Source organism: Panthera uncia, assembly GCF_023721935.1.
Source record: "Panthera uncia isolate 11264 chromosome C1 unlocalized genomic scaffold, Puncia_PCG_1.0 HiC_scaffold_4, whole genome shotgun sequence".
In the NCBI taxonomy this organism is placed as follows: Eukaryota; Metazoa; Chordata; class Mammalia; order Carnivora; family Felidae; genus Panthera; species Panthera uncia.
In genome coordinates, this window is record NW_026057585.1 from 36,798,105 (window position 1) to 36,817,579 (window position 19,475).

At 38.1% G+C, this 19,475-nt stretch overlaps 1 long non-coding RNA gene across 1 annotated transcript in view; it reads right to left on the reverse strand.

Annotated features, from left to right (window-relative positions):
• The window catches only part of LOC125912467 (uncharacterized), a 67,816-nt gene that overhangs the window by 40,920 nt on the left and 7,421 nt on the right, over positions 1-19,475 (reverse strand). The window lies entirely within an intron of this gene.

A 19,475-nucleotide genomic window follows, 5' to 3' on the forward strand; every position in this document is an offset into this window, starting at 1 on the left:
AGCAACTGCTTTAAGATATTTAAGATCAGATATACCATGCATTAACCTTGGACTCCCCTTTTGGCATGCTGAGTTTTCTATATTCTCATTAACCCCATGATCATCAAGATGATACTCATTAATTAAGTACCTATTAGATTCTAGGAGACATGGAAGGCCACAGCCATCTGGTAGCTTAAAATTATCCCGAAACAAACCTAGAGAACATGGAGGATCGTGATGAACTTTCCAGACTGATTTAATCAATGTTTAGGTTCAAGATTAGCAAAGGGTCACCTCAATCTCAAAAGACTACAAACTGGCAAACGCATGATTTTTATTTCTTCACATATTTACTGGTTTGCATCTGATGGTTTAATTTTTCTTCCAAACTAACCTTCTAGTCTAGATAAACAGGGTCATATATGAAAGAAAAAACTGTGAAAAAAAAAAAAAAGAAAAGAGTACTTTTAAGATACTCTGAAACTGAAGGGCAAGTTCATGTTAATGTTGATAATTTCAAAGGTCTGGCTAAACACAGCATAGATAATCTTTATTTTTAGCATGCTTTACACAGTTCTGGCAAAGAATTGTAACAAAAAATTAATCTTCAGAAATAAGCATAGCATTAGTATCTCTAAAACATAAATGGGTTTTATGAATAGATTTAGATAAATTGATCAGATTTATATGACCAAATAATCGAACCTACATGTTCTTAGTCTGTGGTCTCTTAGACAACATCTGAGAATGTCTTTATTTTTCCTGTATCACATAAATTTAGACAGTAATGTTATTTGTACAAGTATAAATTCATGTCTTGATGATATGCAATTTAAATGGTTTTATTCCTGAACTTATAATCAATGATGCAAGACTATCATTATTTATATCACTCCCTAAATTTGACAAGGAGTGACTATATTCAGTATTATCTCAATGGTAAATTTTTGGTGAGAGAACAAAACCTGAACTTTCTCTGAAAACAAGCTAACATGAACTTAGAGGAGAAGGAAATCTTAATTTTCTAAGCACCGGGAGTTAAGAGTACTTTGCAAAGTTTGAGGTGGTTTTTGTAAAGCAAATTTCCTGTCCTATGCTTTCCTTGCTGAAAACTGACGGAGAAGCCACAAATGGAAAGAAGGTACTCCATTAGTCTGCAGTAATTTCCCTTGTACAAATTAATATGAGGTGGACACGGAAATAGCTCTCAGTTTGCCTTCCTGTGGGGGTGCCCATGTGAGCCTGTGCAGACTCCCTCTATGAGTAATTGGGTGACAAGCTTAGGGGCACTGCAGGCATAGGAAATCAGCTATAAAGAACAGAGTCCCCCACCCTGATTTCCCACATAAGAAAGTCGCTTTTCACATGTTTCTCTTTGTTTGGGTTTGGTTTTGGTTTTTGGGTTTTTTTGTTTGTTTTTGTTTTTTGTTGTTTTTTTTTTTTTGTTTTTTCCTTTTTTCTTTTAAACAACCACACAACCCACAAGCCCTGCCTCAGGGTGTATATTGTAAACCATATGGATCGCTGAGCTTTCAGCCCCTGGCTTTCATAGCTTTCTCATCCAGGATGCTAATATTTCTATGATGCACTAACATGACAAGAACATGATATGCTGCTTCTGGCATCCTTCCTTTGGGGGGAGAAAAAAAAAGCTGAAAGCTGTACTTTACTAGTAAAAATTTCCAGGAAAATCAATCCATTTGATGACCCCCCAAGGCTGCACTATCATCTCAGAGTTGAAAAGGGGGTAAAGAGCAAGAGACAAAAGTTCAGTATCTGGGTCATCCCACAATGTTGAGAGGAAGTTCACCGCTCAAGTGGTCAGATAATTCTCTCATGCTACTGTTTGGAACAATAACCCACCAGGATGAGACTCATATCTTTGCCTCCATCTGCTTTCCTGTCTCTGCAAAATTATAAAAAAAAAAAGAGGAAGAAGAAAGAAAAAGGAAAGAATTTACCGATAGTCCCCGGGTAAGATTCTTCTAATTTCTACATCCTGCTTAGTCACGCTGTATCTGAGACACTGTGTTCATTCTCTTTAACTTGCTTTTGTAAGTTATCCTTGCATTTGAAGAATATTCACTCACAGAAAACAAAAATGAGATCCTTTTCTCATAAACCAAAGAAAAGAAGTAACTCTCTACTGACCTAGGATTGGTGCTGTTTGATTTCTGCCTCAAGCATCTACAATAAAATATTGAAAATGCTTAGTAGAGGTTTCAGCTCATAGGAAGACCCGAAGCACAATTTTCATTCTGGCACAAGGGCCACTTCCTAGGGAGAGAGGAACGGAATTGTGAAACAGGACTTTCTTCACAGAGGCAATCTTCAGTGACTAATGGACAACCCTCTTCACTCAATTATTTATGCTCTGCATAACAAACCTGCACACAATTATTTGGGGGAGAGAAATATGCCCTCTGTTTATATGCCCTCAGGTAGGAACTACATCTCTCTATGATGCATTTTATAGGATACTGACAATTGTTAGGGATCTCGCAGGTCAATTTTTCAGGCAATGCAAGAACCACTTCCACAACATCATTGCCAAGGAGTTGTCTAGTGCCTACCGTTTATGTTAACAAATATTTATTGGCCACTAAGTTTAAGCAGCAAGCTATGCACATGCAAAGATTTTTCTTAAAAAACCAAATACATAAATCTTGCCCTCAAGATCCTCACAGTCCAGAAGAGACACATGTAACCAATTATAAGAACTGTGCTAAGAAAGAAGAAAGTAATAATTAATTCTGAGCGGTTGAAAGAAATTGTTAAAAAAGTGAATAATAGGATGTGATCTTAAGAATGAGGGGATGGTACCCAGATGGAGAAGGGATAAAAAGACATTCTAAGCAAACAAACAAACAACAACAACAATGAAACTACGTCTGGAAATGTGAAAATTTTGAGTGCATTAAATTCATGTAGATGCAGTTATTTCCTTTAGGTTCTGCTCTGTCTAATATGGTAGCCACTAATAACATATGGCTATGGAACACTCAAAGTGAATCCAAACTGAAATGTTCTTTAAGTGTAAAATATACACTAGATTTTTGAAGTATTTTTAAACGACTATAAAATGTATTCTAATACATCACTGCATGACAAGTTACCCTAAACGTTGTAGTTTAAAACACTAACATTAGGTATCTCACAGTTCTGTGGGTCAGGAATCTGAGAGTGATTCTTGCTTAGGAACACTCACGAGGTAACAATAAAGATGCCAGTCAGGGCTGGACACGTGAAAACATGAGTGTGGCTGGAGGATCCCCTTGCCAGAAGACCACTCGCATTGCTGTGGGCAGGCCTCAGTTCCTTTCTAGCTGTTTGTCAGGGACCTCAACTCTTTGCCACATGAACCATCACCATAGATGAGAGTCCTCATTTATGGCAGTTGGCTTCCCACAGAGTGCGTGATCAAAGAGAGAACGCAAATAGGAAGATGTAATACCTTTGATGGGGCTCAGGTCAGGCCACCCCAAAATATGCCACTTTGGCATATTGATCATTTTGAATTAAGGCTACTTAAGAAATAGCTGGTGCAAGAAAAGACACTCTGACCTTCCTCTGTCTCCCTGAAAGCAAGAAATAAATTCCCATGTGAAAGTTACCTTCCCAGCACCTGGAGAGTAGAAAGCACTATTCTCACCAGAGATAGGGAATTCAGGACCTAGAAGGCTATATAAAAAAACCTCGTTACTTCATTAATTTGCTAAACCAAGCCCAAATTCTTTGTCCTCTCAATTCTTCACAAATGCATTGTTCTTTGTCTAATACGTATAAAAGCTTCCTTCTTTGGTCACTATTTTGAGTCTCTTATTTTTATGAGTTCCCATACATACAAAATTAAATTTGTTTTTCTTCTGTTGATGTGTCTTAGGTCAACTGAATTATTAGACCAGCCAAAAAATCTAAAAGGGAAGAAAGGAAAGGTTTTTCTTCCCTACACCTTTGATGACTTAGTCTCTGAAGTCGAACACCATCATCTCTGCTTTATTCTATCCAGTGGAAACTATTCATTAAGTCCAGTCCACACTCAAGCAAAGAGCAATTCGGCTCTACCCCTTGAGGGGAAGAGATGTACTGAACACAGTCCACCTTTTGGTTACAAATTATTTATATTCTTCTCACATGCAAAATATGTGTACTCTTTCCCCAGGGGCCCCAAAGTTCATCCTTTCATGGTAACAAATTAAATTTAGACTCTTGTCTTCCAGATTATGTGTAGATGCAGATGGAACTATGCGGGTCTGGCTTTTTAAGTACATCTCCTCCAGTACAGTTCCTCTTTATCAGAAGACCTGTGAGCAAAAGAGATGAGTCCTATGGCCCCGACACATGTAATATACAATGGTGGGGCAGGCATAATTTCACCACAACAGACATTGCTATTTGAAAAGGGGGAAGAAGCACGAAGAAGTCATGAGTCTACAACATTCCTAAAATTGAGCCGGGCATATGTTCGATGTGTCTTGACTTGGTCCCATTCCTTCCCAGAAGTCATTGTCCATGGCTTTCAGCTTTACTCTCAGACCTCTCGGTTCTACCCATTGACTCATCCTTCCTTTTCCAAGAAACAGACCTGTGTTTTCAGCCATGTAGATTTCTGTCTCCTACCAACCTGGAGAATTCCAGGGGTTGAAAGTTCTCTATTTCATATTATCTCTGTAACTTTTCCTCCAAGTTGGCAATGCATCTGTGAATATAATTGTCTTTAAAACTTTGTGTATCTCCTGTGATTCTTCTTAGCATTTTTTCCATTAGACAAAAGTCACATTCTCTGATGCCTTTCAAAATGAGTCCTTTTCTTTTTTTTTATTTCAATTGTTTTTCAAATTCTCGTTAGTTAACATGTATGGCAAAATTGGTTTCAAGTGTAGAATTTAGTGATTCATCACTTACATAAAACGCTCAGGGCTCATCACAACAAGTGCCCTCCTTAATGTCCATCACCCATTTAGTCCATCCCCCCACCTCCCTTCCATCAACCCTCAAATCACTCTCTATAGTTAACAGTCTCTCACGGTTTGCTTCCTTCTCTCTTTTTTTTCCCCTTCCTCTATGGTCATCTGTTTTCTTTCTTAAATTTCTACATATGAGTGAAATCATACGGTATTTGTCTTTCTCTGACTTATTTCGCTTGGCATAATACAGTCTAGTCTCATCCACATCAATGGAAATGGCAAGATTTCATTCTTTTTATGACTAATATTCAATTATATATGTATACCACATCTTCTTTATCTATTCATCAGTCAAAGGACATTTGAGCTCTTTCCATAATTTGGCTATTGTTGATAATGCTACTATAAACATCAGGGTGCATGTGCCCATTTGAACCAGTATCTTTGTGCCCTTTGGGTAAATACTTAGTAGTGCAATTGCTGCACTCTTTGAGGAAACTCCATACTGTTTTCCAGGGTGGCTGCACCAGGTTTCCATCAAAATGAGTCCTTTCTCTCTCGAGTTTCTGCTGAGATGGATGAGGGACAAGGATCCTTAAGTGTTAGAAGCTGTGCAGTTGGAGAGTTTCCGGGTATATGCAGAAGCCTTTGAGAGGGACTTTCATCTGGACTGAACAGTACTGCCCTCTGAGGCAATACCTGTGATCTTTCTGAGGTCTTCACAAAGGATTTCAGAGTCTCATCCACAACATCATCTTTGAACCATATATTTTCTTGACAGTATCCTGGATTGGATCTCTGCTTATAAGATCTTTCTTAAATCTTCACATCATTCACCATCATGGTAGGCTAGGAATTTTCAAAAGCATCAAGGTCTTGTTCCTTTCTGTTTAACAGTCACTCCTTTAGTTTATTTCTTTCCTGCTCACTTTACTATAAGCAGCAAGAAGAATCCAGTTGGCACCTTCACTACTTTGCCTGAAAATCTCTTTACCTACATCACTCAATTCCTTGGGCACATTTTCTTCTTTCCAGGTTACTATAAGCAACAGTATTGATAAACTTCCTGATATTATATAACAAGACTTTCCTCGGTTTCCTTTAGGCCCTCATTCACAGCTGCTCAAAGAATAACATGTTTCTAAAAACAGATTTTACAAGGCTCTCTAAGCTTTTGGTAACACTGTCCTTAAAGATATTCCAGCTCCTATCCACTGCCTGTTTCCAAAACCACTCCTACATTTTGGGTTTTGTTACAACAGCACTCCTCTGGCAAGTACCCACACCTGCATTAGTTTAAACTTTTGCACAGCAAATGACTGAGAAATTCTGGATTTATAAACAACAAACATTTATTACCTCACACAGTCTTGGAGGGTCAGGAATATGGAAGTGGATTAGCCGTGTTGTTCTGACTCAGGTTCTCTTATGAGTTCGCAATAAAGCTGTCAGCTGGGGTGGTTGTCATCTGAAGCTTGACTGTGGCTGGACAATCTGCTCCATGATGGATCACTTTGGCAACTATTGGCAGGAGACCTCAGTTCCCCACTGGGTGTTGGCAAAAAGCTTCAATTCCTCTCTACATAGGCCTCTCCACAGGCCTGCCTAAGTACCCTCTTAACATGGCAGCTGACATCTCCCAGAATGAATGATGCAAGAGGGAACAAGGCAGAAGCCACAAGCCTTTTTATACACCTACCCTGAGAGGTGACTTACCATCTGCATTCTCTATTGGTCATCCCACCAACCCTGATACAGTGGGAAAGGGAATTACACAGAGGAAATTCTAGAGCCATTGATGTTGGCAAAGATCAATAAGGGTCATATTGGAAGCTGGCTACTATATATGTATGTAATTACGGATTTGTAATATTGGCTATATGATCTATATCACTTATATCATTTATGTATTTAATAAAACATCTTTAAATATAAATATAAGACCTATACTATGAATATAATAAGTTATATAGACATATCAACATATGTAAATTGTATAAATCTAATGGATTATTAAACATTTTCATCTGTTTATATTTACTTTTATATTAATGGGGCTACCAAATGATTCAAAGTTACATGTCTGGCTCATATGATATTTCCATTGGACAGCACTGTCCTAGAGGAAACATAAAAGAGGAAAAATAAGATTGGAAGCAAAAAGCAGAAGACAAATTGAGAAGCATCCCAAATTTCTCTTAGAACACTTGGATTCTCTCCTTTAAACAGTAAAGAGACCGTGAAGTTTTGAGCAGGGAAGAGACATTACCAGAGACATGTTTCAGGGTGATTACATTGAACAGCAGGGTGTGAGATAGATTAGACCAGAGGAGACACTGGAGACAGATGGAAAAGACAGTGACTCACACCACGCTGGAGGCCACAAGAAAAATCAGGGTTGAGAGAATACAAATTTTTGAAGTTATATTCTTAGGGATCATAGTTGAAAGCTTGCGAAGATGACTCCACGGTGGTGGATTCTTAAAGAAAATTTTTCATTTAGGAAGATCAATGGGTGAAGAGAAGCCAGAGAAGGACAAGGAAGGAACAGGTGAAAGGAGCGACCAGAGAAAATAGTAAAGGAACTTTCGCAGCCCTCAGTGGGGTTGTAATTGTGGACTCTGGATTTCGTCTTTGGTCGTCTCAGAAGCTGTAGAGGAACACAGAAGCAGCCTAGAGCAATGGCTATCCAGGATATTTTTTTTTTCTCCACCCAGTAAACATTGCTTTTAAAACAGTAGGGCTTTGTTATTCACAGGTGGTAAACTCCTCCAGATCGAGCAATCCAGCAATCCGTGGAGCTCTGATTAAGATATCTTGTCTGTATCTTTTGCCAGCTATCCTCTGTCAGACTTCTGGGGAGGAGACAGTTGTGGATAAGCAGTTTTGGTGTCATCCAGAGCTCTGGTCTCAATGTTTATGATGTGCTGCTATAGAAGAGGAAGTGAAAAGAACAGCTGGCTTGATTCAGTGGAGATTGAAAAGGCTTTTAATGAAAAGTTTAAATTACTCTTCCATCTTTACAAAAATGCTTTGTCAGTAGCCCTACAAATGGTGAACTCAGTAGCATTTTGGATTATGTAAAATATAATTCTTTAAGTTTTAAGAAACGTATTTCCAAGTAACTTTTTCCCTTGCACCAAACCTGTTTTCTGAGTTTTTTTTTAATACATTCCATGATATGTTGAATAAATCACCATTACCTAAAACATGACAAGCTTTTGAATGGAGTGATGTTAAAAATATTACTCATATTTGTTCACAATAAAAAATTTAATATTGCAAGTAAAGAATCCCGAAACAGTAGGAAAAAAGCAATCAGTTACACACATGGAATTTTCTAATTATTTTCCCATTTGCTACCACCTAAAATTTAAAGCATTTACATGCTATGATCAAGGCTAAGCTTGTAAATAGAACCTAGGGAAAAAAGGAAGTTTCTATTTTAGTGTCATTTTTCTCCCTTAGCCTCTCTGGTAATTTGAAAAGTATAGTTGCCAAGAGGATTATTTTATGCCCACTAGATATTGGAACAAGATCAACAATTCTCATAAGACCTAAACAGTCTTATTCACTGCATTGTTAAGACTTGTTCAGTTGATTATATCTGATGATGAGTGAATATTTATTTTTCCATCAATGTGACAGTTTTTTTTGATCAAGTAATTTTATAGGTTAATTATACTCTGAAAATAAGGAAACCACAAAAGCAGTTGTCATTACAACCCCAAGAGTGATTCAGTATAAAAAAAAAAAAAATTAAATCTATTCTTTATTCTGGATACGTAACAAGGTAAAGTGAACATCTGTCAAAAAAAAACGTGCCAAATGTTCCTTTTCTAACAGATAATGCCTTGTGCACTGTATTTGGTGAATGGATAAATGAAAAAATGGTGAGGGCGGTGGAAGGGAAAGAATCCACACACGACTAGAAATAGGCATAGAATTTTTATCTTACTTTCTGTCTTGCTCTCATGCATTCAACCAATATTTATTAAACAACTACTTTATCCCAGGCATGCTTATAGATGCTAGGGAATACAAAGCTTATTTACAAAACAGTTTCCTCTCTTGACGTGATTATATGTAATCCAGCAGGGGAAGCATACATTTATACAGCTAACTATAATACAAAGTGATAAGTACTATAATAATAACTTACATCTGTACAGCATTTAATATGTCGCAAATCATTTTCACATGCATTATTTCATTTCATTTCATCCTGATAACAAACCCATTTAGTAGGTAAGTCATTATCCCTGACATCATCAATTAATATAACAGGAAGCTGAGACAAGGACAGTGCTCAACACCACACACTTTAAAGAGAACAGAAGACACAACTGAAGTCCAGTGAAATTTCTCCTAAAAAGTATAAAGGATCTTGCAAGAAAAATGGATTTTGCACTTTCTAAGAGAAAAAGATGATAAGTTTTCATAGAAAAGCTGACGTTCGAACAAATTCTTCATGGACTAATAGCATTTAACTCAGGAGGAAAGAACATTTCAGACAAAGTAAACACCATTAGTTGTGTAGAGCTGTTTCCACAAATGGAAGGTTCTAGGATCAGTAATTCTGGAGTTATGGGCAACGATGCTGAAAGGTAGATTGTAGCCTGTATATGAGAAACTTCAGCTGTCATCCTGAGTAGGTTGGCCTTTGTCCCAAAAGGTAAGGAGAGTCACTTAAGAGGCACTTTACATTTGATGCAAAAGAGTAAAACAATAGGCTTTTTTTTTTTTTTTTTTTTTTTTTTTAAATAAGACAACCCGGGTGTCTGTACAGAGAATGGACTGGAAACAGGGAGAGCAGTTAGTGAACAGCACAGTGGACAAATGAAAGAGAAGGAAATACCAAAAAGAGCAATGAAAATGGGGGAAGAAAGGTGTGCGTAGAATCCAGAAACATCCTTAGATAAAGAAAAGAACTAGGCAAAGCCCTGAAGAATGTCTCTCCCTCTTCAGTGCCAAGAAATCCAATGTTCAGAAAGATGTGAAGAAGGCAATTTGGCCCATTGTGTCACGAGTGCCTATGTAAAAAACATAATGAGAAAATGCATTGCTTGATGAGCCTGTCTGGCAAAAGGTAAAATCTAAAGATGTAAACAAATATCTCCTAACCTGCAAAGAAAAGCTGAATTCATTTTGCATAAGGATATAGTACGAGCTGCAACTGTAACCACGTACCACAGGCATTTTTGTGTTCTGAAGAGGTTAGGGATGTTTTCTTCAGGCTGAAGTGGCATATCTTGCTATCACTTGACAGCTCTTCAGATGCATCAGAGTTAGGAAATGTATCATTGATCCCAGGGTCCTTTGTTGTACAGACAGCCTCTGTGCTCTTCAGCTAACAAAACAGCAGTGAAGGACAAGGTCCCAGGACCAGTCATCTTTCCTCAGGGAGGGAGCTGATGGTTTATCAGGCTAGCAAACACTTGTTGGGAATCATTTCTGCTAAGTAGTGCTCTTACCCAAAGGCACTAAAAAATACTTAGGTTTTCCTTAACAATACTGAGCTTTTTTGTAGCACTTTCTAATCATTAATTAGCTAATCTGAACACCACCCCTAAGAGATAGGTAAGGATAATTATCCTCATTTTACAGCTGAGAAAACAAATACTAAGAGGTTAAATGACTTTGACAAGGTTATTTAGGGAGCTGGGGAGGCAGAGCCAAAATGTATACAACTTTCAGACCCGGAAAAATAAAATGTTCTTTTCTTTAGCATATAGTAAATATAATTCTAGTATACTTAAGCAATCCATATGATGCAATTGTTTTCCTTTTGATTTAGATGACTTGGGGCCTTAAACCTAGTCCACTGAATCATCGTTCAGTGATGGGCAGTAACTAATAGGGCAATATATGTTGCTGTTGGCTGCCACCAGAACTAATCTGGCTGCAAATGCTGAAATAAAATTTAAGAGGCTTAAAAAAGAAGTATCATAAGAGAGTCACTTTGACATTGAGTTCAAATAAAAGAAAAATATTAATTTTAATAGCCTATGTAAAGAGATACGGCTCTGAAGAGTTAGAATTCCAATCAAAGCACATATCAACATATTAGGAACAAATCAGGATTTATTTTAAAACATGTGATCTTAATAATACTGCCAGTCTACAATGGAAAGGAATCCATAAATATAGTCTATAAATATTTGCATCAAGGGGCGCCTGGGTGGCTCAATCAGTTAAGCGCCTGACTTTGGCTTGAGTCATAATTTAATGGTTCCTGAGTTTGAGCTCCACATGGGGCTCACACTGACAGCTCAGAGCCTGGAGGCTGCTTCAGATTCTGTGTCTCTCTCTTTCTCTGCCCCCTCCCCACTCGCATGCGTTTTCTCTCTCAAAATAAATAAATAAACTTTAAACACATAAATAAATACTCATGTGAAGATTTTCCAAAATCACCAAAGAATTGGTGGGTTCCATATATTTCAATGTAATTGATTGGTTAAGGAGTAAGGCTAAGGTTAAATATTTATTTAAAATGTAACAACTTCAGGTATTTTAAATAAACAATTTTATCAAAATAGTGGGCTTTTTTCATATTAACTATCTATATAAAATAGTGAATCTATTAAAAATTAAACTAAAATAAAATGTTCTTCTCTTCCATGCTGCTGTTTCCAAAATGCAATGTGGAACTATTTCAGCAGCATTTTTCACTTATGACAATTTTCATGTGAGCTGTAAAATTATAATTCCTTATCAACATCAATAGATATTCATAGGGCACTCATTTGTACATCGGCTTCTATGGTACTAATGTTACACAACTCCAATATCTCAGCATTCACAGACATACCAAGGATGTTATATTGCCCAAGAGTAAGGAAGATTACAATTATTTGGCCAGTGTAGGTAGTGCCTGTGATGTTAATTTTTTTTTTTTTAATAACAGATTTCTCAGTCTAAAACTTGCACATGTCCTAGGAACGAGAAATCTCCTGGGAAAGACCGCAGGAAGGTAAAAGAAGAAAGAATTCATTGGAAATAACACATCTAAAACCATTTTATATGTGGTTTTTATCCATTCGATGTGTATTGTGTGTCTTTTTATTTTAAATTATGCATCTTTTCCATGAAAAGGGAAATTTTAAATCCAAATATAACTGAGGAAGTTCTCAATATTCTCTTCAAGAAATAAAACTTATCTGGTCCAAAATATTGAAAAGCAACTTAAAAAATTTTAGTGACCTTTTTGTAGAATGGAGTAGGGAACATCTACTATTTTAAATCCAATTACAAGATGTCCTAAACACCTCCTTGAACCATTGCTCATTTTCTTCAAAGTTTACCTCTTTGTTTGCAAATATCCCTTCTTACTCCTCCACCCAAACCCTGCTCTCAACACCTCTTTTCCCCCCCTGTCCCTGCCCCCTGTTCCTTCTTGTTCTAATTCACCCTCACTCCTCTCCAGGCACCCTTGAACTACCTCCAGGTCTGTCTACCCCCACATCACACCGTTTTATTTCTATGCTGCCATTCAAGTTTACTTTTCTCACATGAATTCTCACCGATCTGCTTAGCAAAACATTAAATCCTCCTTTGATCCAATTTCCTTAAATATAGTGCAAGGGAAAGAAATTATAAATCTTTGCCATTTTGATATTTCCTCATTACAAATTGAAGGAATAAAGGGAAAAGAATACAGGACATATTAAACACTAATGGAAAATAGAAGAGAACAATGTTAACTCTGACACATGTAAAATCGGCAAAGGTGAAACAACTAATAAAGGTCCCATGGACAGAGAAGTTTAAAAGCAGCTTCACAAGTGTAGGGATTTGCCTCTGTGAAATCAAAAAGGGAAAGGAAAATGATCAGATATCATAGCAGCCAACACGCCTCCCCAGTAGGAGATCGCTTTCCCAGCAGGGGGTCTCTCTCCTGTATTAGCCTCTCAGAATCACTGTTCACAATCAATCTCTATTGAGCAGGGACAATTTCAGTCCACTGAGTGAATCTTTGAAAACCTACTAAAGAAAATCTCTAAAGAAGGACTTAGTGCAGCACAGCGACCCTGACAATGGCAAAGAAAGGTCACAGGCCTCCCACAGGATGGTAAACCACCACCAAAGCCTTGGGGTGATTTTTTCATTTCTTCTGTCCACCGCTGAGGGCATCAGATCGGTTTGGTAATGCTAGTGGAAAGAACGATTTTAAAAAATAGAAAGACACTAGCAAATCAAGAGTGATAAAGAAAAAAAGAAGGAAATGCTACTGAGATTTTGCAAGAGATGTGTGTCTAATGCTGTGGAAACAGCAAGATGATACTTTGTTGTCTTCTTGGCTGGTGAGGACAGGGATGATTTGGAAGGTAGAGGTTGCATGTGAGCATCGCTAAAAGAAAAGTGGAGTTATCTTTGGGAAGGTCCCATCTTATTCTTCTAAATCAAAGACAGAAGAGTGGATTGACAGTCGATAATGAAGCTACTGACAAATTGAAGTTTGTTAAAACATGTGGAGGTTTGTCATTAGGAATCTCCAGTGGCATGGGGGAAGCCAAGACAATTCACTTCTGAGGACAGACCAGTGTACATATCATGACTGAATGAAGACAGGTGCAGGTGTGAAATACATACCTACAGCAGAAAAACGTACCAAAACCAATTCCTTGAGAAAAGGGACTATGTTGAAGGTGTTTCCATGAAATTCCCACTTAACACATAATTCAGATTCTAGGGTAAAATTAAATGTGAGTAATCAGAGAATATTAACCTTAATGACAGAGAACAAACTGAAGGTTGATGGAGGGAGGTGGGTGGGGGATGGGGTAAATGGTTGATGGGCATTAGGGAGGGCACTTGTTGTGACGAGCACTGGGTGTTAGACGTAAGTGATGAGTCACTAAAATCTACTCCTGAAACCAATATTACACTGTATGTTACCTAACTAGAATCTAAATAAAAATTAAAAAAATAAAGAATATTAAAACTTGTAATCCTCACTAAAAAAATAGTAAGACTAGTAAGCGATGATAGTAAGTAACAGTAGTAAGAAAGAGAAAAGCAAGTAAATACATGTTAAAATAGGTCTGGACCCCTCAAAATTTAGTGGGCATCAGAATCATCTGGAGAGTGGGCTTGTTAATACTGATGTCTTGGCTCCATTCCCAAGGGTTCTGATTTCAGTAGGTCTGGGGCAGGGCCCAAGGCTTTGCATTTCTATCACTCCCGAGGTGATGCAGAGCCGCTGGTCTGGAGACCACACCCTGATTAGTGCCATTCTAGAATATGCAACCATATCATGGTGATTTAGGTGTTCTGTAAATTCATCTTTATCACAAGCAACCAGTCACCAGGGGCCTTAATTTCAGAGCAGTTTGCTGGGACATCTGACATCAATCTCTCAATCTCTACGCACCTCAGTTTCCCTTTATGGGGCATTAAGATAGCTATCCTTAATTTTCTAGCATAGCTTGATAATTAGGTTCATTCTTAATAGTGGGTGAGGTCCCTAATTATACAATTAAGGTTCTAAAACCTTTTGAAATCCTAACATGAACAGTGCTTTCACACAGAGTCCTTGTTATTATTTTTAAAACCCCTGTAATATCAACCAAATCTAGCAGAAGCAATTCTGCAAACTACGGCCCATTCACACTTGCCCCAGATAGTAATTATAGAAAACTTTTGACTTTTCTGTTTGTGAAGGCTAAAGTTTTGGAGGAAATAAGCAGCTTCCAAATGTCAAGCACTCAACAGAGTCCCCTCTTCCGGTAAAGAGGTTGCTGCAGCTGTGTCTAAGGATGGGAGAATTTCTGATATTAGAAAAGGGATTTACTCTGACCAGGCTTGAACCGACCCATGGGGCGAAAAGTCATTTGTTCAGTTGGCCTTTGCTGCAAGAAGGAGAGTATTTTGACCGTATTTCTGCCAGAGTCTTTTTATTCTCTAGTCTCGCCCTGTTTCTGGACTCTTAGCTAAGGAAAAGCAAGTGGATAAAGACATTACTTACTTTTTTCCTATCTTTTTCCCAATAAATGCAATGAAATCTTATTATTCCTAGAAAAAATCTTCTCTGCTGAATATATCATAAAGGTTTGAAAAAGATGCCCATGTTAATAGGATAATGAAAATACTAAATTAACCAGTATTGACAATGAAAATACCCAATTAATTTATAATTCCTTCCCTCCTTGCTTGCCTTCTTTCTTAGCCTTCTTTTTCCATCTTCCTTTCCCTTCTCTTTACTCTTCCCCCCATCTTCCTCCTAATAAAGGGACATTACATGATTTGAGTTAAAACTCATCATCATCATCATCATCACCATAAATTGATTCAACATCATTAAGTACAATCATGTGGCATTATCATCATCATTATCTCGGGCGGCTGGAGATGCCGAAGCATGTTGTTCCTCCCTTCCTCTCTTTCTTTCCCACAGCTTCCCAGATAAGAGGATCTTTATTCTCACCATTCATGTCCCCGTTTCTGAATACAAGAGAAAAAGTTATTTTCTCTTTCCTCTCTCCCTTTCCCCCAATGCTATATACTGCCAATGCAATTTCTGTGGTTTCTTCCCTCCGTTTTACCAGCAATTATTTACAGCTCCTCAAATGAAAATAATTGGCAAAGGAAGCTGGCATTGGACAGCATTTTGCATTTCATTCAATGTTGTGAAGATGTGGAAATGCCTTCTGTGAAGTACCAGTAGACTAGATTGTCCTATTAACTATTTAAGTGAGCATCCAAGATTATTACTTCAAAGCTTCATCTACTGCAATTATGTCTAAGTATGCCTTCCTGGAGAAGATCCTGGATGTGATGTCGAAGGGTCATTTCCAAGCTAAAATCATGCCTCTCTTTCCTTACTAAAATAAGATGTCAACACAGTCACAGCTCTCTGAAGGAGAGGGCGTGTGCACACAGTCATCTTATTGCAGGGTTACAGCTCAAGTCAAAAGATCTTCTCTTAGATACATAACTTAGTGTTCCTTCAAACATCATTTCATTTCCTAATTGGTAGTGCATACTTCTTTGCTGGATAAACGGAATGGACTAGGTATGGCATCATCCTTAATTAATTGGTGTGCTAGCTACTTAAGAGGGCATACACCACTTGTGTTATTAAACAGTGTCATGTCAGATTTAATGGATGTCATTATGGGGGTTCCTCAGGGATCAATCCTTGGACCATTGTTATTTATGATCTTTATAAATGAGCTGACAAGGCAGTGTTCTGACTTCAGTGTACATCTTTATGCTGATGATACAGTCCTGGATGGGAGTGCTCAGTCACTGAGTGAACTTTGAAGCAGCCCTGTTCACGGATTCCTTAGATGGAAGTCGAATTATTTTCAACAAGGCGAGAAAACACTCAGGCATTTTGTGTGGAAAATTTCCAAAACTCTGTGCATACAAAGACAAAATGCCCAGGGGTGCCTGGGTGACTCAAGTCCATTGAGTGTCCGACTTTGGCTCAGGTCATGATGTCCTGCTTCTGTTCATGTGTTGGAGCCCTGTGTTGGGCTCTGTGCTGACAACTTGCAGGCTGGAGGCTGCCTCGGATTCTGTGCCTCCCCCTCTGCCTGCTCCTCCCCACTCATGCTCTGTCTGTCTCTCTCTCTCAAAAATAAATAAACATTAACAAAATTTTAATTTAAAAAAAGTTAAATGCCGAGGTATTTCTGTGTTCAGAATGATTTTAGAGAAACTGCTATTATTGGCTATTATTGACAAATACATTTACAGTTAAGTCATAGAAAGTAAACTGTAGTCAGAGAGAGAGATTGGAATATGTTGATTCTGAAAATTTAGATGAAAATTTAGATAAGCTTCTGCTATGGGAATAAGGGCTCCTAAGAGACCTCACTGGTTTTAGTGTAGGGATACTTCCCTCTCCCTGAGGGTGCTTCCTGACCTCCCCAGTCTGCATTAGGTAAGCTTCCTACAAATTCTCGTTTGTAATCTGTGCTCACATTTTAGACTTTTCACTAGATTTCATCTCTGTGAGGGCAGTACCATATATTTAGCTCTTCAGCCTCAGAGTCCAGCCCAGCATTGGAATACACCTTAGATACTAAGAAAATGTATATGGGATGAGTATATCAGTCTGTGTTTCCTTCAGTAAGAGAGAGAGAAAAAGAAAGCTAGAGACTACAGGTATTACAGAGAGAAAGGAGCTTAATCCAAAAGGTGGGGCTAACATGAGGTGTGAAGTTCTAGAAGGCTGCGCCTACATCTGGAAGACTAGAGAAACAGTCCTCGGGACATTTTTACCTGGAGCACTGCAGTGGATGGAGGCACAGGAGCTCAAAAAAATAAGTTTGAGAAGCTGCAACAACCATGGGACACACAGGAATTTTGGAAAGGAATTTGAGAGGCTGCCATGTCTGGCCACCTTGACCGTGAACATTGAGCTCCTGGAATAGACCGAGAAACTACCACACCTGATAGACACAATATTCTGAGAATAATTTCTGAGAATAACTTCTCCTCCCTGCGTTCTCATTGTCAAACTTTAACTGGGGACCACACAGAGAAGGGCAGTATGGGGAGTGTAACCTGGGTTCTTCTTCCATAGGGAAGAAGGGATCTTAGTCACAGAGGGAAGAGAGAGGGAAGGAGTGAGGCACAGCTGACAAGTAACAATCTCAAGTGGCAAAGAAAGTCAAGCATCCCAACACAAAAAAATGTTCATCAACCAAGCATTACTCTCCATAGAAGACTTTGTCCTGGGGCACTCGTTGAATATAAGTTCAATCAACACAAGGGAGAATGTACCTGTGAACTTGTCTGTATTATCTTTAAAGCTAGGCTGTGAGACGACAGGACAAACATGGGCAAAGGAATAAAAAAAAGAGTAATCTCTGCTAATAAATGTTTTTATTCAGACAGAATAGGAAAATTAACACAGTAAACAGAATTTAGCTTTCTTATTGAAAATGACTAAAGACACAGGGTCAAACATGATTTATGATTTAAAAGCTAAGTACCACAAGAATAATGCCAGATATTTCTCTCTCTCTCTCTCTCTCTCTCTCTCTCTCTCTCTGTTTCTTTCTCTCTCTCTCGGCATCACAGACATTGCTGTCATTGAATCTGCCAAAAATGGTCTCGCCTGTCCTGGCTTGGCAGATAGTGATTACACTGTTGTAAATTCAGAACCATGCCATACGGACTCCCCTTCCAATCACTTCATTAATGTCACACTCTGCCTTCACACAATGACAAGCCACAAATAATTGTACTATAAGCAAATGGTTCTTGATTGTTATAGTTAGACACGATATGAATAAAACTATTGTAATTTGGTATGTCGGGCAATGTGCCATCATTCCTCTCTGGCAGCAAAAATGGTAAGAATGGGCTTGGTGCTATGACATCAGTAAGACAAAACCCAAGAGGTAAGATGAAAAGGAAGGATCTCTTCCTTTTCTTACATGTCCAAATATCTTCTTTGTAAAAGTTTATTTTTTTTCCTGAAGATTTGTGCTGAATATCATATTGCAGCAGAATTCTCAACAAAGTTCCATAATGAGAAAACTAGAAAATGAAGAATAGTTTTCTTTAGCTTGACAATGCATTGTACTTAAAGAAGATAGAGCTGTTTTTTAGGAAGAAATTACGGTAATATGACCACAGTTAGCATTCATTTATTTACTCAGTGAATACGTACAAAGAAGCACGTCATATATACATGGCACTATATTAAATCCTATGGGGGATACACAGATGAATCTAAAATAAGCTCTGTCCATGAACACTAATACAGCATTGGTGGGAATGCAAACGGGTACAGCCACTGTGAAACAGTATGGGGAGTCCTCAAAAAGTTAAAAATAGAACTGCCTTGCAATCCAGCAATCGCACTACTGGGTATTTACCCCAAAAATAAAAAAAAACCCACTAAATCAGAGGGATACATGTGCCCCTATATAATAGCAGCATTATTTACAATAGCCAAGATATGGAAGAAGCCCATGTCCACTGATTGATGAATGGATAAACATATTGGTATATAGGGGTGACTAGGTGGCTCAATCAGTTGAGTGTCTGGCTCTTGATTAAGGTTATGATCTTACGGTTCATGGGACTGAGCCCCACATTGGGCTCTGTGCTGACAGCATGGAATCCTTTGTTGGGACTCCCTCTCTCTCTCTCTAAAAAAAATAAATATTTGAAAAAAGATGTGATATATATGTACACACACACACACACACACACACACACTGGAATATTATTCAGCCATAACAAATAGTGAAATCTTGCCATTTGCAATGACATGGATGGAGCTAGAGAGTAAGATGTTAAGTGAAATAAGTTAATCAGAGAAAGACAAATACCATACAGTTTCACTCATATGTGGAATTTAAGACACAAAACAAATGAACAAAGGGAAAAATAAAGACAGAGAGAGTTAAAGAGAACACAAAGAGAAGGTCATATGAAGACGCAGATAGAGATTGGAGTTATGCACTCAAAAGCCAAAGAATGCCCGGCGCCACCAAAAGCTGAAAGAAGCAAGGCAGAATTCTCTTCTGACCATCCAGAGGGAGAGCAATCCTGCTAACACCTTGATTTTGGACTTCTGGCCTTCAGAACTGTGAAATAATAAATTTCTCTTGTTGCAAG